Genomic DNA, 26,420 nt, shown 5'->3' with positions numbered 1-26,420 from the left:
TTTGGCGGACTTTTTTAATTTGATTGACTTGCTCTGATTATATATATGAGGTTATGTGCATTTTCAAATGGTTCTGAAGAAGACTGGGTTCCAGTTGAAAGCGCTTAACTGCATAACTGCACTACTGTGGAATAAAGGATTTTAATTCTCCTTTCGTGTACGAGTTTCCTTGGAGGTGGTTCCTGTTCCCTATCATAGTTTTGGAGTTGTTGGTCTATTTTTTATTACTGGTTGGTAGTTTTTAATTATATTCTATGTGTAACCATTATTGCTTATGCTTTCTACTTATGTCTTGTTTTTTTTTTATTAACTTTGTATTTGGTGCACGTGATAAATAAAAAAATTGCTATTGGAAAAAAATGATGGGAACACAAGCAGTCCTTTTTGTGTATGCACTGTGTTGTTTAATACACTTACATTTAAATAATTGGATCACCCCATGCTGTCCCAATCCAAGTCTGACCTTGTTTTCCATACACCAGGTTTCTTGAAAACACACTCTATTATAGACCAGCCTTTACCTTATTATTCTGTAGAAAGTGGCATGAGGACTTTAGTTATGGTTTGCTTTAGTTGTTTAGCACTAGCCAGTAATGTATGTCATAATTATTAGGTCTCTTTTAATCAAGAGTAACATTTTCTTCAGTCTCAGTATACTAGCAAATATGTTTCCCTTCAGATATCATTTCTCAATTTCTGGCTTGAATTCCAGATGCTATAATAGGGCTTGTCTTTAGCTTTTACAGTTGTAGTAGATTTTGACATTTGGTTTTAAATTCTAGATGCATACTATTTCTGGATCTGCAGATCCATTAACAGTATATTCAAAAAATTCACTATGTGTTGCCAAACTGCTAAGTATCTTAGTTGGAGGTCAATGTAACTTTGCATGAATGTTAAAATGTTACCATTGCCACCAAAGTCAGTGCTGAATATGTGGGGTTTAATTGAATTATGCAAGTTATGCAGCTAACTAGTTGCTACTGATAGATCTCAAGATACAAAACAAGGCAGTCTAAATGCACAATATTAAATAAATGACTGAATCACCACCAGAATCCACAAAGTAATATGATTTAGCGCTTTCGTTTTTTAAAAAAAGAAGTTTTTATTAAAAACGAAAGTGCTAAATCATATTACTTTGTGGATTCTGGTCTATTCTTTCTGGTGGCGATTTAAGGTTTATTGGAAGTTTTGTGGTGTTTCAAATAAATGGCTGAGATATGGACAACACATGAAGAGAATGTGCAAATTATTTAGACAATGTTGAATATCATAGTGAAACATGTTCACTACAAGGGACAGTCCAGTTATTTATTGCTCAGTACAAGGGACGGTCCATTTATGAGTATTGTGTATTGTGCTGATGGGTTGGACATTAGTCAATACACTTCCACCAGCTTACTACAGAGAACTGTTCTTAGGTACATTAACAGCTGTGCACATGAAGAAAGCACCCATTTTTCATACACTGCACAGCAGAACAAATAGATAATTAGCTAACTTTAATGTGCTGAAACAAGAAGAGGCTGTACAGTAAGTTAATAATTACAGAAAGCCCAACAACTGTAATCCGTATCAAAATTATATTAGTAATAATTTTCCCATCAGCAGAATATCGCATCATAAAGTCTTTTAAACCATCTGTTAGCTAGTTCCTGCACTGAGCAGCTGCCTAGAATATACTCACTGTTGCTGTGTTCCTTCAGTAATTATTCATTAGTTTCAGAGATGCAGTAAACACGTCTCTCCAGTTCATCTTCTGACAGATAAATGGCCCTTGCATAAGTGGGTTGTCCCTAGTTTGAAACAATTAATGATGTAAGATGACTTTGCTTGAAGCAATTTCTGCATATTAGATCGCTCTTAGACCTACAGCCTTTAATGTGCCACTTAATAATAAATGTATCAAAGAGATTATCCAGTGCATTATACATGTGTAAGATTTAGTTCTTTTAGGAAGGAGCTTCTTTAGGCCCATTGTGGATCTCTTTAAAAGCACTAATGCTGAATATGTGTGGTTTAATTGAATTATGCAAGTAGATATCACCTAAGATAATAGGATGTATTCCCAGTGGCGGCTGGTGACTTCAAATCACAGGGGGGCTGCAGGAGACGCTGAATGGGCGGGTCAATGGGATGGGGTGTGGTCAACCATAAAGGGGAGGAGCTATGCACAAAACCACAAAAAAACTAACTTTAATTAAATACGCTGCCCTGGGTGGCAAACCATCATTATGAAAGTCCAATCAAGACAAAAATAAGTGTAGAAGAATAAAAATATTTCAATGCATTGGCTGCATGACAGCTTACTTAATATCTAGATGGAAACAAAAGGTTGTGAGGCATGAAAAAATAAATTACTTTTAAATACATTACTGGAATGCCAGTCAAAATCAAGTATAAGAAAAACCAGAAGCACTCAACTCAAACTACTTCTCCTTGCACTGCAGTTCTAATTATAATATATTCAGCTTTATTAAAGTACCAAGCAACATGCTGAAAGTAGAAATCTATGTGATGCCCCACTTGTAAAATGTTTCTTATCCAAAAGACCTGCTGCCTGACAACGCTTCATGGGGAAAACATGATAAAAGTAAAAATGAAAAGCAAACAAGAAACAAGCTCAAGATACATTGCTTAAAGGATTACTGTACAGGTTATGGACCACACATGATTGGCATTCTGTTTAGTTTACGGGTAAAGTCTGTAGAGATGACTGGAAGTCTCCAACAAGTGTAATGAGCTTTTTAAAATAATGGAATCCTGTCCTTTAATACCCAAGGCTTATACATTATCTAGTCAAGTATTCTCTGCATGGCAACAACAGAAAGGCTTTCAATGTTGGCAATTCTTTAACAGTATGCTTATTAAAGCTTACTTGCATCTTACGATGTCAGACAAGCTTACCTTATGGTCATTAAAGCATTGCTACTTAAACACAGAGCAACAGGCACTTTGAGTAATAAGCATAAATCAACAGTACAAAAATATGACAGAAACCAGACCATTCTGCAAAATCAAGGACAGATGAAAAGCCACTGTAGTACTTATGCAGTGTGTCCTCCCCATCCAAGGTAGATACAACTACTCCTTGCCTTGCTTGGACACATCCAGAGTCACTACATGGGGAGTGGGTGCAACAAGCATGTCACAATTTGAAATCTCTCTGGCTGACTGTGATGGCCCTGACACATTTGTCATACCTCTCAACTTCACTTCAAGAGCAAGAAATCTGGACAAAGCCATACACAGAAGTGGGACAAAGGCACAACAAGAAGGACAATTTTAAATATTGCTCTAATAAACTTAGAAAGATAATAGAATAGGTCTTGCATTAGTATGAATTTTCTGAAGGGTATAAAATCTGAAACTCAAATGTCTGTCATTTTCTAACTTCAGTCTTTAGTGATTTGTCACTAATTTGCCAAAAAACACAATTTTATGAAAAATGGACCAAAAATGTGATGCAAAAATATAAAATAGACACACAATACAGCTTCTACCTGTCAAAGAAGGGACACTTTAATATTAGTACTGCTACCTTGAGCAGCTGACAAAATAAAAGAATCTACATGCATTTCAAGTAATCTATAACTTTGATTATTACAGTTATTTCTTAATTGTAAACCCTCCATGTTTTCTTCCAAAATTGCTATTTCGGAGGGATTATTAGGGGAAAGAGCAACATTTTGAGCCAAAAATTGGGGACAGTTGAGAGGTTGGCTATGCCTAATTCTATAAAGCAATTTATTTGCATGTACCTCTCAACCTGTTAATGCAGTAAATCTGAACAAGGCCAAATATATTGGGGCACATATAAACAGTACTAAAATTGCTCTTGTATAAATTGAGACAGTTGATAGAACGGCTCTTACTTTAACATGCATTTTTATGAAGGTTATGAAGTCTGAAACTTATTATTTAGTGACTTCTGGCAAATCATTTAGGAATTAAAACTACAAATTTTATGAACAACAAACCAAAAATAAGAAGCAAAAATCTATTCATTCTTTGAAAATCTGGACAGTTGGGAGGTATAGTTCAGCTGGGCCTGTCTGAGTTTGCTGCCCTTCCCCTGACAAAATAATGGTTGAACTGGAGCCTCTGCAGCCATTCCAATTAACCATTACTTGGCTATTTCACTCCATTTACCATAAACACTAATGTGCATACTGCTTTACTTCAATGATTGGACTTCATTTGAAAGTTTTATTTTGTATTTTACAGCACAAACATTAAGTAATCTGTTAAACAAAGCAATGCAGTCTCACAATGAAAACTTAGCATTAAAACTTCTCTGCCCTTGAAACTCACATTCATTGAAACAGCATTGAAACCCACATTCAAAGAAAATACATTTTGCCAGTGGCAGATAAAGATTAATTTTGGGCTGTTTTCGAATCATAGGCCCCTTGCATATGAAACATACATGTGCTCTTTGATACACCTTCCTCATTGTACTAAAAATTATATTCCTTGTACAATACAGTACACTTGTTAGAGGGTGTTTTAAATTTGTTTTGAACATTTTTCCAGTAAGCAATGAAACAAAACATATGCACCCATAATGGCAAAACTGCCCAGTTGAGAACATTTATCATAAAAGTCTACTCAGACTTCCACAGTCCACCATTATTAGTAAATATACACAATTCTACAGTCCACCATTATTAGTAAATATGCACAATTCCACAGTCCACCATTATTAGTAAATATGCACAATTCTACAGTCCACCATTATCAGTAAATATGCACAATTCTACAGTGCACCTTTATCAGTAAATATGCACAATTCTACAGTCCATATTCAGTGAATTCAGTTCTTGCCATAGCTGTCAACCTTAGCACAAAACCTGGACGAAGCCAATAATGGGGGAATACAGTCCCAAAAATAGGGACAAATTTAAAATATTCATCTTATAAACTTAGAAAATTGCTAGAAAAAAGGTTGTGCTACTATGTATTCTGAAGAACATGAAGTTTGAAATTCAAATGCCGGTCAATTCTACTGGACAGAACAAAACAATTTTCAGCAGAGACACAGGGATTAATACTGCAGACACGCCTTTGTAAAATGGCAGGGCATCAGAGCAAATCCACACAAACACAGGCAGGAGATGCAGACTCCAAACAGAAGCCACCCCAACCAAGAATCAAACCAGAAAACCTATAGCTGTGAGGCAACAATACTACCACCGCACCATCAATTATGCAAGGAATTAAACATTCAGAAACCTGAAGTCTGAAATTCAAATGCCTGTCAATTTTACTGCGGACAGAACAAAACCAATTTTCAGCAGGGATTAAAACTGCAGACACGTCTTTGTAAAATGGCAGGGCACCAGAGCAAATCCACACAAACACATGGAGGAGATGCAGACTCCACACAGAAGCCACCCCAACCAAGAATCAAACCAGAAAACCTATAGCTGTGAGGCAACAATACTACCACTGCACCATCAAATCTGCAAGGAATCAAACATTCAGAAACCTGAAGTCTGAAATTCAAATGCCTGTCAATTTTACTGCGGACAGAACAAAAACAATTTTCAGCAGAGATGCAGGGATTAATACTGCAGACACGTCTTTGCAAAATGGCAGGGCACCAGAGCAAATCCACACAAATACAGGAGGAGATGCAGACAGAAACCACCCCAACCAAGAATCAAACCAGAAAACCTATAGTTGTGAGGTAACAATACTATCACTGCACCATCAATTATACAAGGAATTAAACATTCAGAAACCTGAAGTCTGAAATTCAAATGCCTGTCAATTTTACTGCGGACAGAACAAAACAATTTTCAGCAGAGACGAGGGATTAAAACTGCAGACACATCTTTGTAAAATGGCAGGGCACCAGAGCAAATCCACACAAACACAGGCAGGAGATGTAGACTCCAAACAGAAGCCACCCCAACCAAGAATCAAACCAGAAAACCTATAGCTGTGAGGCAACAATACTACCACCGCACCATCAAATCTGCAAGGAATTAAACATTCAGAAACCTGAAGTCTGAAATTCAAATGCCTGTCAAATTTACTGCGGACAGAACAAAACAATTTTCAGCAGAGACGAGGGATTAAAACTGCAGACACATCTTTGTAAAATGGCAGGGCACCAGAGCAAATCCACACAAACACAGGCAGGAGATGCAGACTCCACACAGAAGCCACCCCAACCAAGAATCAAACCAGAAAACCTATAGCTGTGAGGCAACAATACTACCACTGCACCATCAAATACGCAGGGAATTAAACATTCAGAAACCCTTAAGTCTGAAATTCAAATGCCTATCAATTTTATTTAACATTTTGTAATCAGGACAGTCTGACTTGGAACAAATAAACAAATTTTCAGCGGAGGCCCAGGAAGAAATAATGCAGACATGTCTTTGTAACATGGGAGGGCACAAAAGCAAACCCACACAAACACAGGAGAAGATACAGACCCCACAAAGAAGGAACCCCAGCCAAGAATCAAACCCAAGAACCTGCAGCTGTGAGGCAACAATGCTACTACTACACCATCAAATATCAAGCATTGCAACATTTACAAACCACAGATATTATGAGGAACAGATCAGATCAAATATGAGGTAAAAATCTGAAATTTTTACAAATGGTGGTGGGTAGGGAACTCAAGTCTTTAACACCTGCATACAGGGTACAGGGTTCAAGCCTGAGGCATTCCTACCACACCACCATAAGCACCTGCATTTACACACACACACACACACACACACACACCTCCAGTAAAGCACAAGCACCATACACAAACTAAACTCCAGTAAAGCACAAGCACCATACACAAACTAAACTCCAGTAAAGCACAAGCACCATACACAAACTAAACTCCAGTAAAGCACAAGCACCATACACAAACTAAACTCCAGTAAAGCACAAGCACCATACACACAAATAAAAAGAAAAATAAACATTGTAAATTGAAAGGCACCTTACCTGAATACATCCAGAGTTAACGTCCAGACATACATCCTTAATACTGAAGACCCGCGAGATCCACATGCTCCTTCACGAGATCCCTAAGGCACTGTCCCGAGTCCCTGCTGCTCCTCTTGCAGTCCGGACTGCCCCATATCCTGTCGGGTCTGTGCACTGTAAAGTGCACAGAGCTTCCTTGTGTCCCCTATGGGGGCGGAGCTGCCTTGAGCATGCGCATAGACCGATAAGCCTCGGTCGGTCTTGGCATGCGCCAAAATTTTAAAAATATTTTTTATTTTTCATTTCTTTTCTTTCTTTTTTCTTTTGAGGGGCTGCAGTCCGGCAGCCCTATGCCACGAGCCGCCCCTGTGTATTCCTCTAGCCCAGTGGTGGTGAACCTTTTGGGTTCGGCTTGTCAAAAATTCAGAAAATGCCTAACTTGACTCTGTTGGTGTGTCATCCCCCCACAAACAAAAATAAATTAAAAATAAATAAATAAATAATTAAAAAAAAAAAAAAAAAAAAAAAAAAAAATAAAACAGCATAGCTCTCAATACATCAGTGATAAATCTCAGCAGGAACAGGGGGAAATCTAGAAATAAGAGACATGGACAGTTTTAAACTACTAGTACTATTAATTTGAGACACTGACAGAAAAAAAATTACTGTGAATTAAAAAAATGAATGTGAATTAATATACATTTTCTGAAGTAAAATAAGTTTATTAAGTGTAAAAAGTCACCAGTTTTAGGAGGGATTAAGAGGGACAGTTGAGGGGAATGTAAAACTACACACACATAGAAATGCAGACTACTTGCCCTTTACAGAAATGTAACCACGAAGACAAAACAATGTCAGCACTGCCCTTTGCAGACTTTGGGACAGTATACCAAAATTGTCTTTGAGGTTAATAACTTCCTTACCTCTGCAGCAGTGTTGTTGAACTGCCTCCTGGCACAAAATAATTCAGTGCACTTCACATGAGCAATGAATGCAAAAGCAGTTTCCTTGGTAACCCAGGTGTTGGTGAAGACTATCGTGTCACCCAGAACCTTGTGGTGTGTTACCTTTGATACACATGTCATAAGTTCACCACCACTGCTCTAGCCATTGCCTTTAAATATCTCTTTCCTGAGATGCTTTCCTTCCTTGGGAACTCTTGACAGTTACACTTCATGTTGTTCATTTTCAAGTAGAGCCATTTCTTTCTGTCTGACAGAGACAAGAAAGGAAAACTGCATAATTGCATTGTTGCTGAAGCTATTTCTGATCACATTAGCTTAACTGCTCTGTCAGTGCATGCAATATTTTTAACCTGTGTTAGGATAGCTCTTTGATCTCAGATTGCATCCTCTGGTGTCTCCAACAATGGCTCTCTTTGTCTTCCTTGCCCTATAGTTATTAACAGTTATTATTATTAATAGTTATTAATAGTTATTAATAGTTATGTTCATAGACTTGTACTAAACTTAAGGCTAGAGAGCCACTGAGAAGCTTAGCCACATAACCCTTATAATGATAAATGATTGCTAGTATTAGTGCCCTCTGGGCAGAAGATCATTCTCATTAGTGCCAGGGAATGATTTATGGTTACCTATCCAGCCAGAATAGTTTGCTTTAAAGAGTTTAGGGACATATGCTGCTTGATGTGCAGTGGGGGTTTCTTCCCAAGTTGCTGGCTACTGAGACTTGTCTGCATATATCAACTGGACATAAGCTGATTTAAGTATATTTTCTGCACTTATTTAAGATTTGAGTGAGTAAATATTGTGTGTGTCTCTGAATCTCTGCAGTTAGCCATCTGAGCTCACTGAATGTTGTTAGACTGCTTTGAAATTCCTTTGTTAGTATTAATTAGCTTGGGGATTTCTGCTAGCATTAAAATCTGTGTTGGTTACATTTCTAGTAATCATTTTAAATCGAGTTGCTGGCTACTGAGACTTGTATGCATATATCAACTGGACGTAAGCTGATTTAAGTATATTTTCTGCACTTATTTAAGATTTGAGTGAGTAAATATTGTGTGTCTTGGATTCAGTAAATATTGTGTGTGTCTCTGAATCTCTGCAGTTAGCCATCTGAGCTCACTGAAAGTTGTTAGACTGCTTTGAAATTCCTTTACATACAGAGATCAGTATATATTTTTCTGGTTTTATAATTTGCACTGTGATTCCTCACATCTCTGTTGAAACTGTCTCCCCCCCTCCCTGTTCTTGGTTGTAGTTTAAATTTGGTGGCTTTTGCAGTGCCCGCCCCACTGTAGATTTGATCTAGGACACACCCCAGTCCCATCTCTTTACTGCATTCTACCTAATAAACCCTTTCTGCACTTGCTTTTAGTCCCTTTTAATTTCATTACATTTTTTCAAACTGTGTGTGGACTAATATTGCTACATACTCAAGTGTGCCAGCTTGCACTGCATGTGAATTGTTTTTACTACTGTTTTTGCTACTTTTCTGAAAAAAAAAGTGTAAGCCTGTTTCCTACCTTTCCTGTAATTAGTGTTCCAGATACAGATTTGCTGTATCCAGGACTGTTTGTAAGCTTCTGAGCCCCCCAAGCCTTTCTGTGTTGGAGGGAAGCCTTCTAGCTTATCAGTGGGAGTGGTAAGCATTGGGTAACCTGTCTACCACATAAGGAGTGGTTCTGGCCCAGAATTTGTAGTTATTGGCCGTTTGGGTGGTCTTCCATCTCTCTCAACTTTCTGATTTAAAAAGGCCTGCATTTGCACTTGTTTCTGTCCTGTAACTCCTGGGCCCATCTCATTTACTCACTCAAAAAAAAAAAAAATGTATCTGCTTTTACTGTATTTGTGCTTCTTCCTACTTTATTTTGCTTTTGTGTCATCTTAATAGTATTTATTACTGCTTAGTGTAACTCATTCTAAGCCTTTTAGTTTAAGCACTTGGGCTTCAAACCAGTTGTTTTACATTAAGAAGGTTTGTGGTCTGCACTGTAGTGGCAGAACAGGTAGCATACATCCTTCTAAGTTGGGAACTGCTGATTGAGGGCTCAGCGTCTGTTATTCTAAAAGTGTATTAATTCTGGTTTAAGCACTTGGGCTTCAGGCCAGTTATTTTACATTAAGAGGGTTCGTGGTCTGCACTCTTGTGGGAGGAGAGGCTGGACTCTGCCCTTCTGAGCTGGGAATTTCTGGTTAAAGGCTTATAGTGCCTGCATATTTGAACTGCTTCTTACTGAAATTGGTACACCTTGTTTGCTGTAGCATAGACTAGATCCAGACCTGCTGAATCTAGCTTTGTTTGTATAACTTGAGCACTAATCCAGGCATTCTTTAAAGTATTCAATTGTATTTATTACTGCTTGGTAGTAACTTGATTAAAGTGTAGCTATCATTCTAAGTCTTTTGGATTAAGCACTTGGGCTTCAGACCAGTTGTTTTACATTATGAAGGTTTGTGGCCTGCACTGTGGTGGCAGGACAGGTAGCTTATATCCTTCTAAGTTGGGAACTGCTGATTGAGGGCTCAGTGTCTGTTATTCTAAAAGTGTATTAGTTCTGGTTTAAGCACTTGGGCTTCAGGCCAGTTATTTTATATTAAGAAGGTTCGTGGTCTGCACTCTTGTGGGAGGAGAGGCTGGACTCTGCCCTTCTGAGCTGGGAATTTCTGGTTAAAGGCTTATAGTGCCTGCATATTTGAACTGTTTCTTCCTGACATTGGTACACCTTGTTTGCTGTAGCATAGACTAGATCCAGGCCTGCTGAATCTAGCTTTGTTTGTATGCTTGTTGTTTGTTTGCTTGTTATTTCCCTGAAACGCTAATTCCACCTAAAACACGGCTTTTCAGCGCTTCTGTTGATCCCTAGTGATATCTGCATTGCTTACTGTACTTATTTCCTTGTTTCACTTGAAAGAAAGTTACTGTTTGTCATTTTTGCATTTAAGTTACCTGTAACACATTGCATTTAAGTTACCTGGCACTTGCTCACTAAAGCAATTATATAAGTCAGCACTAAAAAATTAAAAGCATTACACCCTCACAAACTCCCCTTGAGTACCTTGTTCCCCGTTGGCCCTTTTTTTCAGTTATAAAGGAATTCCCAGTACTATTCTAGCATGTCCAAAGGTCAGTTGTCAATCTCCTCTCCGGTCCAGCTGGTGAATCTGGGAATCTTGAGGCAATGTTACAACTGCCTCATGTACACAAACAACCCTCTCCTCCTCCCAACAAATTCCAACACATGTGAGAGATGCAACCATATAGCCAAACTGGAGGCTAAGCTCTCTCAACTCAGTACTGGCGTAACTAGTCAGGAGGAGAAGGAAACCACACTCACTACAATTCCAGTCTCACATAGACCTACCACGACAGCAAACCAAACACATAAACACACAAAAACATACTCGGAGGCTCTAAATAAAAATCTCCCTAAGCAGCAGAGCCCTCCAAAGCAGACACCTAAGCAACTGCTACTCCAAAACAAAACACGTGCAACACATAGCTTACAAAGCCAGTGTGCCGAACAGTCACAGCCCTTAAGGCTAAACAACACACCTGATACACTTGTAATAGGTGACTCTATCGTCAGGCACACTGACTTCCCGCTCACCAGGCTGAACAAGGAGAAGGTCACGGTGAGCTGCCTGTCGGGCACTAGGATCTGCCACATAACACAAGCACTCAGGTCAGTCCAAGGCAAGTACAAATATGACTCGGTCATTGTCCATGCTGGTGTGAATGACCTGAGATGTACCTCCCTGGACTACATGAAAAGAGACACAGAGGAGCTCTCTGAGCATGTAGCCCAGGCCGGTATGACCCTGACCTTGAGTAGCATCTTACCCTCACCAAGAATGATGCCACAATATGAAGACAAGATGATCAATTTCAACAATTGGCTTAAGTATTGGTGTCATTCAAAGGGGATCCAATGCCTGTCAGCCTGGGATGACATGCTCGACAAGCCACGATGCTTTGCTAGGGACGGCTTGCACCTGTCACCCCTGGGCTTTCGGATATTGGCAAAGGCTCTTGCTTCCCCCATAGTGCCTTTTTAGGCAAGGCTCAAAGACAAACCCACCTCCATAGGTATCACAAGGGATAAGAAACTAAGAGTAATGCTACTCAATGCCAGAAGTCTAAACCTCAAGATGCATGCACTCGAAATGCTCCTTAGCATGGAGAACATCGATATCTGTGCAGTAACAGAAACCTGGTTCAAGGCTCCCGAGAGCACCCCAGCACTACCAGGTTATACCTCATACCATGCTTTTCGGCCCCAAAACTTGGACCGAACCACAAAAGGAGGGGGAGTATCAATATTCATCAAAGATACCCACACCTCCAGGTTGGTGGCACAGCACGAAGCATCAGAGACTATCCATGTGCAACTAACAGTGGGTAAAACTGCCTTCCAGTTTATAACCTGCTATAGACCACCCTCCGAAACCCAGGAACCCCACTCGGCCTTCCTGAGAACACTGGAAAATATGAAGGTCTCTCCAAACACCATTATATTGGGCAACTTCAACTACCCAAACATAGACTGGGAGCATTACTCTAGCTCCAACACCCTAGCCCAAAGGTTCCTAGAATTTATAAACTCAAATGCTATGGAACAACTTGTTACCACTCCCACAAGAGGGGAAAACATACTGGACCTGATCATCACCAACATGGGGACTCTATGCTCCAGACCAGAAGTGTATCCCTCACTGGTAAGATCAGACCATAAACTAATCTCACTGGATATTCACATTCCGACCCCACCCCCTGCCCAGAAAACCACAGTGAAAAACTTCTCTAAAGCAAATTTCACACTCCTCAAAACCGAGGTGGAATCCTTCAAAGCCCTCGAGCCTGTGGAAAATATAGCCCAAACCACAGAATCCTTTATAAATGCATTCTGTGAACAACTTCAGGAATGCATGGATCATGCAATCCCAAATAAAACCAAGACCCAATCCTCCAAAGGCAGACGTCCTGTCTGGTCTGGTGGACCCCAGCCATAAACAAACTATACAATAGAAGGAGGAAGCTACTACATGATAGAGCAAAATCCCAAAAAGGGAAGGCATCTCTGATCAGTATTACCAAAAACTACGGGCACTCATAAAATCGTCTAAGGCCAGCTTCGAGAGAAAAATTGCACAGGACACTAAGGATAATCACAAGGCTTTCTTTAGTTATGTTAGGAACCTGGGTGGGAATTCCCAGATATGCTCAGAATTAGTCCAAAATGACAAAAAATACATCGAACCCACAGACATTGCCAACATCCTAGCTGACAGGTTCAGCGCAAACTCCCCACCAAAAGGGCAAATATCTATCCCAGCAGAGTGCTGCCCCCCTGACATCTCAGATGCTCAGGTAAGAGCCGCCCACTCCAAAGCAAAAAACACAGCATCAATGGGATCAGACGGTGTCCCAGGCTGCGTCCTACATGAACTCCAAGAAGAGCTAAGCCCAAACATAAAACTACTGTTCAATCTCAGCCTTACTACAGGATATGTACCCAAAGAGTGGCATACAGCAACAGTGGTCCCTCTCCACAAAGGTGGTGTCTCAACGGATTCTGGAAACTATTGCCCCATAAGCCTGACTAGCTTAGTCTGCAAAGCTATGGAAAGGATCATCATGGACCTCATAAATAAAGATATTGGGGACCTACAGACACTGAATCCTACCCAGTTCGGCTTTGTTAAGGGCAGATCCTGCCTCTTAAACCTGGTCAATTTCTTTGAAACAGTCACCAAGGCCATTGATGAGGGAAAGGTGGTCCACACAGCCTACCTGGACCTCGCAAAAGCCTTCGATACAATACCCCACTCGGGCATTATAGATAAGCTCACCAGCTTAAATATAAACTCCTATGTCACTAGATGGGTTACAAACTGGCTCAAGGACAGAACCCACATGGTTAGAATTGCTGGAGCCATGTCAGACTCCAAACCAGTTACAAGTGGCATCCCACAAGGCTCAGTCCTGGGACCTCTCTTGTTCGGTATATATTTCTCGGAGGTACAGGTCAACACGGAAGGACTGTGGCTGACCAAGTTCGCAGATGACTGCAAAATGGGCGCTATAATTGACTCTCCAGCCGACACAAGCATCCTCCAAAAGGGCCTCATAGAAACAGACAACTGGTGCCAGAGCCATGGCCTCAAGCTAAATGCCAAAAAGTGTATAGTCATCCCCTTTGGCAAAAACAAAGTGCCCACAAATTACCACATAGGTGGTAATCCATTAAGTACAGAAGAAGTAATTAGGGACCTGGGGACCCAAGTTGATAGCAATCTCTCATTTGACAACCACGTGGCCAAAGTGGGTAGAAAAACATTTTATATAGCCCACCTAATCATGAAGGGATTCACATCTAGATCAGGGGAGGTCATCGTGCCTCTTTACTCATCCCTCATCAGGCCCATAATTGAGTACAATACCCCTTTTGGGCTGTACCTTACCAGACACCTGCAGCAACTGGAAAGACCCCCAAAATACCTCACCAAGAGGATCAAAGGGCTCAAACAGATGCCATATGCTGCCCGGTTAAAGAAACTCCAGCTCTACTCAGTGGCATACCACCTGCTCAGAGGTGATCTGTGCCTGACGTATAAAGCCATGTCCAACCCGGAATTAATGGACATGCTGCACCTCAGAAAATCCAAATCCCATCGAGCTACGCTCGAGAGACTTGAACCTCAGCACTGAAATAAATAGGACATGCTAGAGGGACAGATTCATAACCCAGAGGCTCCCTTCACTCTGGAATAAAATCCCAGTCCAGGTTAGGCAGAGTCCCTCATTCACTCTCTTCAAGAGGAATCTTGATGAGTGGATGGGAGATCGTAGGTTTACCCTGGGTATCACTTCTGTGTCACTGTTAGACAGAGGCACAGTATACTAACCTCGAAAAATGGCATAGCAAAATTAATTTAAAATGGGTGGCGAAAGCCAAACACACTCTGGCTAGGCTTATAAATGCCCTAGAGCAGACAGCCTAGGATGAACCTATGAACCTATGGGGGTACATTGGGTAAGAAACTTTTGCTGGCAGGTATCACTGATTTTACAGTGTTAATTTATATCATTGGCGTGGGTGTTAGTTGAACTGTTTGGTCTACAAAGGTTACCTAGGATGAAAACTAAGCAGTCATTCATAACATGAGCTACTAGACAAAGACTGTCTCGCAAGAGCTTGTAAGAAACTGAATATGGTAGAGGGATAAAAATTTTAGTCTGCAACTTTAGCGACTTAAGTCAGAAATGTTTGTATTTAGGAATCTTTGAGGCCTTTCAACTTGTAGAAGGTGTGTAGAGAGGAACATTACAAAGTGAATATGTTATTAGATAATTGGCCTGATAAGGGAGGAGTAATGAGAAACAAGGGCATTGTTAGACCTAGAAAAGGTTCCATTTCAGATAAACTGTGTATATGATCATTGAAAAATAGTTCACTATAAATGTGGATATGCAGGCTTCTAATAAGTGGGTCTGATTTAGGAGGGTTGTCAGCAATATGATGTGAGGAAGTAACACAGAGGTTTACCACATGTAGCTGTGCTATATTTTTTAGCATTTTGGGTGAGTCCATGATTTGCACATTAGGTGTTGCTCTGATCTATGTCTTGTTGGAAAATATTGGTATCATGGGCTGAGTTGGAAACAACACCAAATTTTTCTACCATTCTTAGAGCGGGTTGTCCATAGAACTTCTATGCCCAGTTTTACCTCTGACAAGTAAATGACAAGCAGGAGGGAATCCAGGAAAGAACCCTGTGGGATGCTGGCAGTAGCACTTCTTTGGCTAGAGGAGATATCTTCTACTAGGACTACATGCATTCACTATTAGTCACACTCATTCTCACCTAGGACAGTTTGGAAGATTGCCAGGCAATCTGATGCATGCCTTTGGGAGATAGGAGGAATTCTCAGCATCTAGAGGAAACTCGTGTAGACACAGAGAAGTTATGTGAACTCTGTACAGAAGGTAGCCCAGAAGAGTCGAAGTGGAGACCGACTTGCTGTGATATAGCAATACAACTCATCTTGCCACTGTGCCAAGAACTTGAACATGTGATATACATACATACTATTTGTGGATCATTGGACCATTTGAGTATATATAGACTGCTATCAATTCTATCAGATGTCTGGCATGGATCCAGGATACAGAATACTACAGAAACATCTGTAGTGAGACACATCTATACATTTCCTTGGGTATTATATGGAATACTACTGGACCATCTGCATGCTTCACTAAGATGCTCATCCTTAGGCAGTTAAGATCCTACTCAGCAAGCTGGTGGATATCTGTCTTCATTTACATGCCATGTTTCAATTCTTCAGCAGCCTGACTGCTAAATCTCATAAAGTGAAGTTCATAGCTCAGTAATGACTTACTCAAAAAATGACCTCTCTGCTGCACTACAACTTTCTTCTAAAGAACATGTTCCTCAGTCACCCTGTACAAACCAAAATATGTCAGTTTGGTTTGAGAGGTACAAGAAATGGAAGGTCTGATTTTCCTTCTGCAACCTTTTCTGGTGCCTTTCCTGAAGTGGTTGCAAAGGGTGGAACTGTGCTAGTGTAGTTTGGTGAATCAGTGACATTGAATTGAGACAGCACAGTGCGCTTTTAGGGCCAACATGAAAGAGAATACGAAGGGGCATGACTGAACTTACCTAGCATGTTTCTGACTGGCAGGTAACTAGTCTTGACTAGTATATTGACATCACTGCCAATGCTGCCACAGTACTTACAGAAGATAATTGATTTCAACAAATGGCTCAGTCTTTGGTGTCATTACAGGGAGATCCAGTGTGTGTTAGACTGGAGTGAGATGGTTGATAGTCCTACCTGTTCATTTGGGACAGTCTGCACTTCTTTCCACAAGGCATTATATTTACCAAGACATTTTCCCTTATCACTACAATACCATTTAAATCAAAGCCAGTCTTCTTCATATGCCAACCTAGTGAGTTCAAATCAGGCCTATACCAACTAAATGTTTCTCAAACCTAGATACCTAAACAGAAAGATGCCATCCTTGAGGGCTTCCTAACCTTTGAAAGCAGAGACATTTGCATAGTCACAGAACAATGGAAACAGTGCGCCTTCTGTATCTGGTTTTATTGTCTACCGCTTCTTTAAATCCTCCAATGAAGATAGCCTGGATCTGGTGGGATGTGTCACTTTTCATTTCTAATATCAACACCTCACACCTTCTCCTGTGAGATTAAAACCTAGATTTTCTACATATCTTGGTAATTGCAGGCACAGGAATGAAACAGAGGTCTCCTGTATGCTTTCTGTTTAATCCTTCCTGTTCAGAAAGTCCACTTGAAAGCAATGAAGTAGAAGGCCCAAATAATTTTGATTGTTACATTCTGATTGTAGCAAACATGTCTGATAAACCTACACTAATTCAATCCTCAGTAACCTCCTTTACCACTAAGAAAATATTTGCCTGCAAACAGAAAAGAAAAGTTATACACCAATTTAAACATCTTGTCGCCTGGTGATTAACCTTTTGATTCCTAATATTTCTGAAGTCATCATTGTTATGATCTCTATTTTAAGTTTGTTTGTGTCTTTCGGCTTTTTCCCAGTTAGGGGTCGCCACAGCGGAACTCCGGTCCGCTAATGATTGGCAGTAGAGTTTTACGTGCTGGCTTGCCGGGCCTAACGCACAACCTTCAACGAAGGAATGCCCGTTCACGCATGTCGCCACACAGAAGATGCTCTAACCGAGGATCGAACGGGTAACGTCTAACTGTGAGGCGACAACGCTACCGCAGCACCACCACCGCATGATCTCTATTTTAAGTGAAAACAGAAAATAATTCTCTTACTAATTCCTGATTTCTAACTTCTCAATTTATAAATCTCTCAGTCACAACTAATCATTTACACAAGTACCCACAAAAGCACAAAATGAATTGTTTTTGTTTTTGTGCAGGAGTGAAAGATCCTGTGTATTCCCTATGAAAAACTCTGCTGCCCTGCATAACCTTACTAACATATTCGAGCTTCATGACAGACACAGGGAAAATGAAAACATCTGTAATAGTGACCAAATTTATGTCAGTAACAATACAGTCACTTTGAAAACAATAGGAAAGACATTTTTTTTTTAATTTGTTTTTTATTTATTTTACATTTGATTACTTTCAAAGTCTGACCAGACAAAAATCCTTTTTCAGCAGATACCCAGGGAGAAAAGCTTTACCTTAAACATGTAACAATGGTTATAATTACAAATACAAGTTTACAGGGTTTATATTATATTCTCGAAAGCCGACAATATCAAAGCTGATATTGTCGACATGAGAATAGCGAAAACGCACATTGAACGCGTAAATGGAAATCTCCATAAGGGGAGATTTCCATTTACTGCAATGTAATGCAGTCTCGAAGTTGGAATATTTAAGTAGCGGGAGGTGTGTGGGGCACATCCCTCCGAGTGGTGGATGCAAGGGGGCTTGCTCCCCCTGCTTAAACCCGTTAGGATACTTTTTTATTTATTTATTTATTTTTTTGTTTTTATAAGTTTGATGTTTGAAAACATCAACCATATTGTGTCGATCTTATGATGTTTGATGTTTTCAACCGTCGATCTTATAAAATAGACCCAAGTTTACACATATATGACTTGACATTTGTGTTAAACATATAACATTGGATAAAAATACATTCATTTAAATATTCTTATTAATGGCATTGTTGCATAGTCTAGTACAGCAAAAGAGAGAATTATTCTTTAGAAAAAAAAAAACAAAGTGAAGAAATCTATCAGGAAAATGAGTGACTTGTAGAGTGTAAACCAGGTATTTTTAATAATAATTGGTGGGTGAGTGATTTTCATAGATATACTACAGTGACTGATACCCTGCAGTAGGAGGAGATACAATAGAGTATAGATATTGAAACATAATTGCAACTTGAGGAGACTAGTTTTACTATATTCCTTGGATACACATTTTAGATTGTAATAAAAATGGGTAGAAGTATGTTGAAAGGTGAGAAGTGATCTGATTTGTGTGAAGAACTAGAATTACCTAGAGAAAGAGTATTTAGAGTAAATAGGACATCGCATTGGAATTCTTTTCTTACCCAGGATTTGTACAGGAGCATAGCCATGTATTAGTTAAGTACTTAAAAGAATCATTCTGAAGCGAGATACACTGGTAATAGATGTTATTACTGATGGTAAGCTATTCCAGATTTTAGTTATGTAGTTCAAGAAAAGGGAGTTGCCTGATTTATTGTTAGCTTTGGTAACATTTAACAGGGATTTGCTACTTGAGCGAAGTACACGCTTGTTAGAGTAAGGAGTTAATAAGGTTTAAAGTGCTGCTGTTTTTTCAGGTTGATGCAGGATCTTATGTAGCAAGCACAGTTGGTGATAAGTTATTAGTCGAGGGAGTTCTAGCCAATTCAATTGCTTGATGACAGTGCAATGATGTGTCCTAGAGCTGGCATCACTAGCAAATTTTACAATTATGTTATAGCAGAATTCAAATTTTTCTAAATCTGATTTCCTAACGTTTGCGGGAATTGGCGATGCACAGAGAAGAGCTGAGATAAGATGTGTTCTATCTATAGTGTTTTTTTGTGTTATTAGTGAAAGTCTCTCAAGCGCGTAGCTCGATGGGATTTGGATTTTCTGAGGTGCAGCATGTCCATTAATTCCGGGTTGGACATGGCTTTATACATCAGGCACAGATCGCCTCTGAGCAGGCGGTATGCCATTGAGTAGAGCTGGAGTTTCTTTAACCGGGCAGCATATGGCATCTGTTTGAGCCCTTTGATCCTCTTGGTGAGGTACTTTTGGGGTCTTTCCAGTTGCTGCAGGTGTCTGGTAAGGTACATCCCAAAAGGGGCATTGTACTCAATTATGGGCCTGATGAGGGATGAGTAAAGAGGCATGATGACCTCCCCTGATCTAGATGTGAATCCCTTCATGATTAGGTGGGCTATATAAAATGTTCTTCTAACCACTTTGGCCACGTGGTTGTCAAATGAGAGATTGCTATCAACTTGGGTCCCCAGGTCCCTAATTACTTCTTCTGTACTTAATGGATTACCACCTATGTGGTAATTTGTGGGCACTTTGTTTTTGCCAAAGGGGATGACTATACACTCTTTGGCATTTAGCTTGAGGCCATGGCTCTGGCACCAGTTGTCTGTTTCTATGAGGCCCTTTTGAAGGATGCTTGTGTCGGCTGGAGAGTCGATTATGGTGCCCAGTTTGCAGTCATCTGCGAACTTGGTCAGCCACAGTCCTTCTGTGTTGGCCTTTACCTCTGAGAAATATATACCGAACAAGAGAGGTCCCAGGACTGAGTCTTGTGGGATGCCACTTGTAACTGGTTTGGAGTCTGACATGGCTCCAGCAATTCTAACCATGTGGGTTCTGTCCTCGAGCCAGTTTGCAACCCGTCTAGTGACATAGGGGTTTATATTTAAGCTGGTGAGCTTATCTATAATGCCCGAGTGGAGTATTGTATCGAAGGCTTTTGCGAGGTCCAGGTAGGCTATGTGGACCACCTTCCCCTCATCAATGGCCTTGGTGACTGTTTCAAAGAAATTGACCAGGTTTAAGAGGCAGGATCTGCCCTTAACAAAGCCGAACTGGCTAGGATCCAGTGTCTGTAGGTCCCCAATATCTTTATTTATGTGGTCCATGATGATCCTTTCCATAGCTTTGCAGACCAAGCTAGTCAGGCTTATGGGGCGATAGTTTCCAGGATCCGTTGAGGCACCACCTTTGTGGAGAGGAACCACTGTTGCTGTATGCCACTCTTTGGGTACATATCCTGTAGTAAGGCTGAGACTGAACAGTATTTTTATGTTTGGGTTTAGCTCTTGTTGGAGTTCATGTAGGACGCAGCCTGGGACACCGTCTGGTCCCATTGATGCTGTGTTTTTTGCTTTGGAGAGGGTGGCTCTTACCGGAGCATCTGAGATGTCAGGGGAGCAGCACTCTGCTGAGATAGATATTTGCCCTTTTGGTGGGGGGGGGTTTGCGCTGAACCTGTCAGCTAGGATGTTGGCAATGTCTGTGGGTTCGGTGTATTTTTTTGTCATTTTGGACTAATTCTGAGCATATCTGGGAATTCCCACCCAGGTTCCTAACATAACTAAAGAAAGCCTTGTGATTATCCTTAGTGTCCTGTGCAATTTTTCTCTCGAAGCTGGCCTTAGATGATTTTATGAGTGCCCATAGTTTTTTGCTAATACTGATCAGAGATGCCTTCCCTTTTTGGGATTTTGCTCTATCATGTAGTAGCTTCCTCCTTCTATTGTATAGTTTGTTTATGGCTGGGGTCCACCAGACAGGACGTCTGCCTTTGGAGAATTGGGTCTTGGTTTTATTTGGGATTGCAAGATCCATGCATTCCTGAAGGTGTTCATAGAATGCGTTTATAAAGGATTCTGCAGTCTGGGCCATATTTTTCACAGGCCCGGGGGCTTTGAAGGATTCCACCTCGGTTTTGAGGAGTGTGAATTTGCTTTAGAGAAGTTTTTCACTGTGGTTTTCTGGGCAGGGGGTGGGGTCGGGATGTGAATATCCAGTGAGATTAGTTTATGGTCTGATCTTACCAGTGAGGGATACACTTCTGGTCTGGAGCATAGAGTCCCCATTTTGGTGATGATCAGGTCCAGTATGTTTTCCCCTCTTGTGGAAGTGGTAACAAGTTGTTCCATAGCATTTGAGTTTATAAATTCTAGGAACCTTTGGGCTAGGGTGTTGGAGCTAGAGTAATGCTCCCAGTCTATGTTTGGGTAGTTGAAGTTGCCCAATATAATGGTGTTTGGAGAGACCTTCATATTTTCCAGTGTTCTCAGGAAGGCCGAGTGGGGTTCCTGGGTTTTGGAGGGTGGTCTGTAGCAGGCTATAAACTGGAAGGCAGTTTTACCCACTGTTAGTTGCACATGGATAGTCTCTGATGCTTCGTGGTGTGCCACCAACTTGGAGGTGTGGGTATCTTTGATGAATATTGATACTCCGCCTCCTTTCATGGTTCAGTCCAAGTTTTGGGGCCGAAAAGCATGGTATGAGGTATAACCTGGTAGTGCTGGGGTGCTCTCGGGAGCCTTGAACCAGGTTTCTGTTACTGCACAGATATCGATGTTCTCCATGTTAAGGAGAGTTTCGAGTGAGTGCATCTTGAGGTTTAGACTTCTGGCATTGAGTAGCATTACTCTTAGTTTCTTATCCCTTGTGATACCTATGGAGGTGGGTTTGACTTTTGAGCCTTGCCTAAAAAAGGTACTATGGGGGTAGGAAGAGCCTTTGCCAATATCCGAAAGCCCAGGGGTGACAGGTGCAAGCCATCCCTAGTGAAGCATCGTGGCTTGTCGAGCATGTCATCCCAGGCTGACAGGCATTGGATCCCCTTTGAATGACACCAATACTTAAGCCAATTGTTGAAATTGATCATCTTGTCTTCATATTGTGGCGTCATTCTTGGTGAGGGTAAGATGCTACTCAAGGTCAGGGTCATACCGGCCTGGGCTACATGCTCAGAGAGCTCCTCTATGTCTCTTTTCATGTAGTCCAGGGAGGTACGTCTCAGGTCATTCACACCAGCATGGACAATGACTGAGTCATATTTGTACTTGCATTGGAGTGACCTGAGTGCTTGTGTTATGTGGCGGATCCTAGCGCCTGACAGGCAGCTCACCGTGACCTTCTCCTTGTTCAGCCTGGTGAGCAGGACGTCAGTGTGCCTGACGATAGAGTCACCTATTACAAGTGTATCAGGTGTGTTGATTGGCCTTAAAGGCTGTGACTGTTCGGCACACTGGCTTTGTGAGCTATGTGTTGCATGTGTTTTGTTTTGGGGTAGCGGTTGCTTGGTTGTCTGCTTTGGAGGTCTCTGCTGCTTAGGCAGATTTTTATTTAGAGCCTCCGAGTATGTTTTTGTGTGTTTATGTGTTTGGTTTGCTGTCGTGGTAGGTCTATGTGAGACTGGAATTGTAGTGAGTGTGGTTTCCTTCTCCTCCTGACTGGTTATGCCAGTAGTGAGTTGAGAGAGCTTAGCTTTCAGTTTGGCTATATGGTTGCATCTCTCACATGTGTTGGAATTTGTTGGGAGGAGGAGAGGGTTGTCTGTGTACATGAGGCAGCTGTAACATTGCCTCAAGATTCCCAGATTCACCAGCTGGACCGGAGAGGAGATTGACAACTGACCTTTGGACATGCTAGAATAGTATTGGGAATTCCTTTATAATTGAAAAAAAGGGCCAATGGGGAACAAGGTACTCAAGGGGAGTTTGTGAGGGTGTAGTTCTTTTAATTTTTTAGTGCTGACTTAGTGAGCAAGTGCCAGGTAACTTAAATGCAATGTGTTACAGGTAACTTAAATGCAAAAACGACAAACAGTAACTTTCTTTCAAGTGAAACAAGGAAATAAGTACAGTAAGCAATGCAGATATCACTAGGGATCCACAGAAGAGCTGAAAAGCCGTGTTTTAGGTGAAATTAGCGTTTCAGGGAAATAAGCAAACAAACAACAAGCATACAAACAAAGCTAGATTCAGCAGGCCTGGATCTAGTCTATGCTACAGCAAACAAGGTGCACCAATTTCAGTAAGAAACAGTTCAAATATGCAGGCACTATAAGCCTTTAACCAGAAACTTCCTTCACCAAATATCTTTTTTTGATGTGAAGGGTGACAACTGTCAAAATGCAGGAGAGTGTTTGAATAAGTGGGATTTCTATACAAAGTTGAACTAAAACATTTTTTGTTTTTCTCAATCCTTATAGTGATGTCCACAAAGTGAATGGCATCTGTTGCAGTTCCATGGTGAATGATAAAAAGTAGTACTTGCATTCAAATATTCAAAAAATCTGTCAAGTAATTCCTGTGTACCATCCCACAAAATCAAAATGTCATCCAAGAAACGTCCATAAAAGCTACAATGCTTAAACAACTCACTGTTAAATACATTCATTGTTTCCCATTGGGTCAACACAATGTTGGCAAACAGGGGGGCACATGCCGCCCCCATTGCTACTCCAATTCATTTTCAAACACAATAAAGTTGTTTTTCAAAATAAGGTCCATCAATGTTCTGAACATTAATATTCTTGGATGACTAAATAAAGTATTTGAACATAAAAAATCATAAAACCACATAATGCCAATGTCATGGGGAATTACAGTGAAAAGATCTTTGATATCTATGGTTACAAAAATCAAGTTGTCACTGTATAAATTGCTGTTAATCTTACTTAAACAATCCCATGAATCCTTTAGTACATGCTGTTGTTTATCTAAGACATGCTTTAGGTGAAAGTCAACATATTTTGCCAGATTAAATGTTTTTGATGCTTTTACATCTACTATGGGCCTCTGGGGGGGGGGGGGTCACAATACTCTTGTGGATTTTAGGGATTCCGAATATTGTCGGAATCCGAGGTGAACACTGCTGAAGAAAATTATACTCACTAATGGTGATTTGTTCATCCATTAACAAATCATTCAGAGTTATGTCGACACTCCTATATGCTATATTTAACTCATCAATGGATGTTTCGTCATAGCTATCACTGTACAAGTGCAAAAACATTTTTCTACATATGCATGTTGTTCCATAATCACAATACCCCCTCCTTTATCTAGTTTCATAACCCTAATACTTTTGTTGTTTGTAATGTGCTCAAGTAATTTATTTTCTTCGTCAGATAAATTAGATGTAAAATCTTTTCTTTTTCCATTTACAATTTTCCTAATTTGACTACCACACAAATTCTCAAAAACATGCAGTATAAGGTGAAGGGAGAGGGTTAAATGTACTCAGTTTTTTACACTGTACTTCAGGTGTGTTAATTTGTTCATTCTCAAAATAAAATTTAAAATTCAGTTTCCTAACAAAAGTTTTTAACTCCAATAACATGTTCTCGACCAAAGGTACTTTCGTTGGTACATAATTCAATGCTTTTTGAAAAAACTCTACCCATTTGGTGTCAACATTGACTTCACTGAAATTAAATATCTTAAAATCACCATGCACATTACTTATAATTTCTACTATCCCTTGTGTATTGTCATTCACCATCTGTTGGATGCTCCCCTCCCCCGTCCTCTGTAAGGACGCCCACTGTTGGGGTAAAAATTCCTGTAATTCCCATAGTTCTCTGTCTCCCTGTTGTAATTGTTCTGCCTCCTCTGATTCTGGAGGCACTCTGACCTCCTCAAAGGTGCTTCTAGAGGGATGGCTTGTATATTTGTTGAACTGCTTTTCTTCTACATTTGTGTCATCATTATTGTCAAATACATTGACTTCTTCCCCAATATATTGTGCATGCATGTTAACATTAGGTAGAGGGTATGCCTTATCTGCCTCAAATTCCTTTTTGTCTTTTTCAAGCTTTTTACTTTTTTTATTAATCAATTCATCAACTGTTTTATCTACATTCACAAATATTGCTCTATATTTGTCAACTTTCAGTGGAAAACACTACTCACTTTTTAATGTTTCATTACATTCATCAACTTTTACCTTTAAATTATTCATTTTTTTTCTCATTATCCTTCATTAACAGCTCCAACAATTCACACCCATGCCCGTTGAACATGGCAACTAAATCCCTGTGAAAGTCTGACCCCTGAACATTACCTGTGGGGAGCTTCCAAGTCCGCAGCCCCTTCGGTACATGTTCTCTGTGACGACATTCTCTTAAGTAGTTGTTTTCAACTTGCAACTTCCTCAACTTCAAAATTTCCCTCTCAAAGTTAAGTTGTTCGTCCACTGTTCCGAGGCTCTTTGCATGAGTTGATTCCTTAAACTCACACCGGGAACCCTCATGTACACCAACCACTTATTTATCTGCAAAGGTCCTCCCTGAACTCCCCATCCCTTTGGAAGAGGGCACCCCCTATGCTTTAGTCAAACACAAGATACTGTATTACACTCTCTCTCTTTGTACATGCTGTAAATATTGTTTGTATGCCTATTCTATACTAAAACTCTGCATGTCTACAGTGTGAGAACACATGATTGTACTTATCTCTGTAATAGTGCCCTGTAACCTTATACATTAGTACCTTGATTGTTATTATGTATGTTGTTCATACTGTGTAATTTTTTCTGCAGATTTTCTCCCCACCACTCCACTGAAAATGGACACTAGCTGTCCAGCCGGACCATCCTGGTAAAGAAATGTTAAATAAATAATAAATAATAATAATAAAATTCTGAAGAAGCATTCATATATCTGAGTTATTGGAGAACAGATTTATCTCCCACCTTACAGCTTCTACAGTCAACAGTCATCCCTTGTAATCATTAGAGTGGCAGTAAATCCCACTGCCTTCTCCTCAAGAGAAAAACGCAGATCTCTGGCCATAGCATTCTCTCCTCACTTAGGCTAGCCTATCAGCACCCACTAATACGAACTCATCCTGGGTTATCAGTGCCACACGTTATATTTTCTTTTATTGCACTGTGCCAGACAAATGATAAAAAATGGAGATTTATGTTCTCAAAT

Source organism: Protopterus annectens, chromosome 2.part0 (assembly GCF_019279795.1).
Source record: "Protopterus annectens isolate FY-2018-M chromosome 2.part0, PAN1.0, whole genome shotgun sequence".
NCBI lineage: Eukaryota > Metazoa > Chordata > Ceratodontiformes > Protopteridae > Protopterus > Protopterus annectens.
Note: the sequence above shows the minus strand (reverse complement) of the source record.